The sequence below is a fragment of the Anneissia japonica genome, unplaced genomic scaffold (genome assembly GCF_011630105.1).
Source record: "Anneissia japonica isolate Jap-2015-1 unplaced genomic scaffold, ASM1163010v1 scaffold288028_len459517_cov177, whole genome shotgun sequence".
In the NCBI taxonomy this organism is placed as follows: domain Eukaryota; kingdom Metazoa; phylum Echinodermata; class Crinoidea; order Comatulida; family Comatulidae; genus Anneissia; species Anneissia japonica.
In genome coordinates, this window is record NW_022733874.1 from 195,319 (window position 1) to 200,428 (window position 5,110).

Sequence of the window (5,110 nt, forward strand, 5' to 3'; positions counted from 1 at the left end):
GGTTTATCATACTTTTTTATTTATGTTTTGTTGTATTTATAATAAGTAACAACAGGTTATTTAAAAGCAAATAAAATTAATACTATTATTACTAAACTATCAATTAATATTATCGGACGGTTTTTATTTTCGTTTTGTTATGAATCCTACGCTTTCTACTGCATAACAAATACAGCAAATAAAATAAATATTAAAATATGATATGATGTTATATACATTATTATTATTATTACTATTATTATTATTATTATTGTTATTTATTTACATTGTATCTGGAAAAATAGCCAATTTGTCATTTAAATTACTGTAACATTAGTTTATTAACAATTATTTTTATTAGTATTAAAGTTTGTTATTTTTTTTATTTTCGTTTTATGAATCCTACGCTTTCTACTACATAACAGCAAATAAAATAAATACTAAAATATATGATGTTATATATTATTATTATTATTATTAATATTATTATTATTATTATTATTATTAATATTATTATTATTATTATTATTATTATTATTATTATTACTATATTATTTTTTTATTTACATTGTATCTGGAAAAACCAGCCAATTTGTCATTTAAATTACTGTAACATTAGTTTATTAACAATTATTTTTATTAGTATTAAAGTTTGCTATTGTTACTATATTACTGTATAACTTGGTGCTATTTTTATTTTTTTACAGAAACAACGCAGATGTTACGAAGTTGACCGAGTTTGAGATACGTTTTTTTTTTTGTTCTTGCTATATATATTGATATAATTTTTATTAATGCTTGAATCAAATCAGACAAGAAAAAAAAAAACGTATGCGAAACTAATCTATTGACTATACTTATTCCATAGATTTTTATTTGATTCAAGCATTAATAAAAATTATATCAATATATATAGCACTTTAAAGAACCCGGTACATCATTCGAGAAGAGTAGGGGGTTACCCCGGTGTACTGGTCCAGTAAGTCCCCTGTTGTTAAATGGATATGCCACATAGGACAGTGATTAAGTTCACTGATTGGCATATCCTTGGCCCTCGTGCCTAAATAAATGAAATGAAATGAAATGAAAGTAATGCGCTGTCGGCCAATTTCAACTTTCTATTAGTATCGTAATGATCCAACTACACGGTTAAGTCGGAAAAATGTAACATTGGGGACCTAATGGGACAACCTTTGCATAATGCTCTCCACGACCTGTGTGTCTGCGTCCGGTACTTCAACAATGTTATTGGCAATTGTTGCTGTAACCTTGCCTTCGATGACTTAATTACTACGCATTTGATTCACGAAAAGAAATGAAAAGTAGTCCATATGTACAATATTTGCAACTTAGCCTAGTGTTTTATTCCACAGTTCTCTACATTGTTCTAAATCCAAAGTTCGACTCTATCCATCTCTTACTACTAACTGCCCATCTAATCTAAAGTTACATTTCTTAAGTCCTACTTAAACTCATCCCATAATTATAAATTCAATATCCTCGTAATTAAGTGATTTTTTTAACTACAGCAAGATAGATGTGTCATCTCTTCCTAACCCACATTGCAGGAATGTACCTATCCCTTTTAGAACTGTGGGATTTGTCACATCCACTCTGACCACAATCATTTAAATTAAGAATTCACATGCTTTAACCATTACAGCAATATATAAGAACCTTCCATACGCTTTAGATACGATCTAAATCATAAATGTTTCCCTTCCACCAAAAAATTGCACCCAGGAAATCCGGTGGTATGTTTATAAGGTCATGTAACAAAGACTGCTACCATCAAACATTAATAACCTAGGCCAATTCCTGGAATGGAATTGCCTAAGTGAGGATATTCGCTAATAACCTAAAATAAAGTCATGACCTCAACAATGCAATGAACTCCATTCACACTGTAAAATATCTAATACAGTATAATAATATACAACGACTGGTAGGTCTACTTTTTCATTATAACTTTCATTATTATTTTCCAATTTCTATATACACTAATTTCTGCATATGAATGGATTTTTAAGTGGTGGCTAGATCCCTATTCTCGTTCGTTCGTTCGTTCGTTCGTTCGTTCGTTCGTTCGTTCGTTCGTTCGTTCGTTCGTTCTCTCGTACGTTCATTTAATGCTCAGAAAAGAATAGTTTTAGAGTGTGTACCATACGATAGGATGAACTATTGCAATATTCATTATTTTAAAAATACAAAAAAAAAAAATAAATAAGAAAATAAAAGACATTCGCAACTTTACAACGAGTGAGAGCCTTACTCTGAAGAAACATGACTTTCCTTTGGCAATGCATGAATCTTATAGACGTTCAATTCACAATAAAACGTCTGAATTAACAAAAAGATTGAGGAGCAATTATCTTAAGCAGTAGGATTAAAACAAATATTTGTAGGCCTATTGCCAATCGAGCATGACTTACCTGTATGCAAAGCCTTTCCTCAGTCAGTGATAACTAGCAGACCTTGATACTAACGCTACGATGAACAATACCAAACTCTACTGTTGCTTTTTAACAATCGAATAGTGAACAATTACTATATGAATACACAGTCTATATACCGCAGTAACCACTTCCTCTGATCCAGGAATTTTAATACAATCCGTATCTATATTTTTCCTACTTTGCCCTCTTCCAAAAATCTTTACAAGATTTATATCTTGTCTGTATCGCATTGATAGACGGAGTAAAAGGGCTGTGAGATGAAATCAGATAAATTTGATTGATGTGTTTTGTGTGTCTTCTAACACCTATTTAACTAACAATAACAACTCTGAAGCGGCGTAGTTAGGTGCAAAAATGGTACCAGTGCAAGATTGATTGCCGGGCCGCCCTTTAATATGATAGGGGAATTCCCTCAAATTCTCAGAAAATTCATTGTAAGAAATGCTTCTTTTACCCTTAATCATAAAGACCTAGGCTTGAAATAAATATTACAAGTCATCGTAACGTCATCATTGCAACTTCCAATGTTATTTGCCTATTCCCCACCGTCCAAAAATTTTTCAATTAGTGGACGCTTGGCTTGATTTTTTTAGGTTCGTGTGCCAAAAAAAAAAATCCTCATTTTTTGTCATCGCGAAGAGATCGCGCACCACGATGAAAATTAAATTAAATTGAAAAAAAAAAAACTAAAATTAAAAGACGGCAATTGACTTATTTCAAAAATTTTTTTCAGGAAAATTATTATGCGAAGGTTAGATTTAATGCTTGAAAAAAGTGTGTGCTATGCGGAGCTCTACTAATTGTTTACTGATGATAACCGGATTGGTAACTAGTTTAAGAGAAGCACACGGTCTCAGCAGCTGAGAGACAAGGGAGGATGAAAGCCTCAGCCCCACCATGGTTGGGTTTTGAGGTAAGAAGATATATGATTTTAGCACCTCTTGATGACCGGAAATGGCACTTTAAGACTTAAATATTAATATAATTTCCTTTTTTTTTAACCATTTCATTTATAATTTTGAAAAAAATGAGTGTGGGGGGGGGGGGGGGAGGCAAGGCACCATTGAATACACCACTAATTTGATATCAACATATTAATCAATAATTACTCCTCTAAAGACCGAACATTATTGAGGGCCCACTGGCCGTTTTATTCTTCAAAAAAGGTTGGAAATTATTTTAGATTATTATTTTTAGGTCTATTTATGAATGGTCCCTAATAGTCCCGGGCTCCAATACTTTGAAGTGGCTGCACTGTCCGTAACTACACCACTGTGGGACTACTCTCTCTGCAGCTACGTTTGACTGTGGGTGGTACAGAGGATCAATGTATGTTTAGTACCATTCATACGCATAAAATTAATTACGAAATTCAAATGAAATGATAGTGGTCCGTTATTGTACAACACTTCCTCCAGTAACCCCATAATTAATTACCATTAGAAAATAATGATTTTGACAAAAAAGGCAATGACAGAGGCGATATAAACATCATATAAATTTATTCACAAAAACAGAAGTTATTAGCACAAGTGGTACCCCATCTCAAATTTCGATTTACTATAAATTATTATGGCTATTACCTGTCTCTTATACACATCTAGATGTGTATAAGAGACAGCCACAACCTGATCAGAACATTTATGGTAAATGGAAACGTAACAGACAAGAAAAAAAAAAACGTATGCGAAACTAATCCTGTCTCTTATACACATCTAGATGTGTATAAGAGACAGATATATATCTAGGCCTACTATTTCAATTTTTTTTAAAAAAATAATTTTGTTATGGTGAAATTTGCATTTTTGTTTAAATGTCAATTATACTTTTGATCTCTAATTGACGTCAGTAATCGTCGGATCCCGAATTTTCAAAATTTAAGTGATTGAGCTACAATATGTCATACAACAATTGAATTGCGATACAGAGCAACTGTAAGATGCAAACTTGAAAATAGCGCATTTTAATTGAACAACTATTAAATAGTATTTGTAGTTTCAGGCTGACAGTAATTCTAAATGTATTAAGCTACAGAATCTTCTATCAGTTACTTGTTTTATTTTTCCATTGATTCAAATGCAAGGCCCATAGAAAGGTTGAATCCCGGGACCACAAAGTGAATGATGCATCGTGTGTCGTTCCATTAAAACTCATTGCATTATGCACAGACCAGGTGATTATTAGACTGATACAAACTTGAAAATAGGGCATGTGCAAAATGTGTTCTATAAGGATGATTATGAATAATTCATGAGATTTTACCAAACTACCTTACGTCAACATAATTGCGGGACAAAGCGTCTGCGATAGCGTTTTCTTTTGAGGTGTGACATTCTATATCGTAGTCACACTGTGAAAGAATGACTGCCCACCTTTGCATACGTGATGCTGCCAGTAGGTATTTTCATTAAAATGATTTCTGTTCTAGAAAAGCAAGTAAAAGGTTTGTGATTAATAGTGGTCAACGTGAATTTGCAACCTACAACAGAGATTGATGAAATTTCTTGATGCCCAAAATGATACTCAAATCCTGTTTCTCAATCTGAGAATAGTTTTTCTAATTGGTTGTGAGAGTGCGAAATGCGTATATGATATTGGCTTTTCTTGGCCATCATCCGTTACATGAAATATCGCAGCTCCAAAGTAAGTAATGCGTTGTCGGCCAATTTCAACTT

General features: G+C 32.4%; 1 protein-coding gene across 2 annotated transcripts in view; it reads right to left on the reverse strand.

The window, feature by feature from the left end:
* Nucleotides 1–2,548, reverse strand: part of LOC117116248 — a 21,121-nt gene extending 18,573 nt beyond the window's left edge. For both annotated transcript variants that reach the window (XM_033260248.1, XM_033260246.1), the window contains exon 1: nucleotides 2,412–2,548. The gene's annotated coding sequence lies outside the window, so the exon portion shown is untranslated. The remainder of the gene's footprint in view (nucleotides 1–2,411) is intronic.
* Between the last annotated feature and the right edge of the window lie 2,562 nt (nucleotides 2,549–5,110).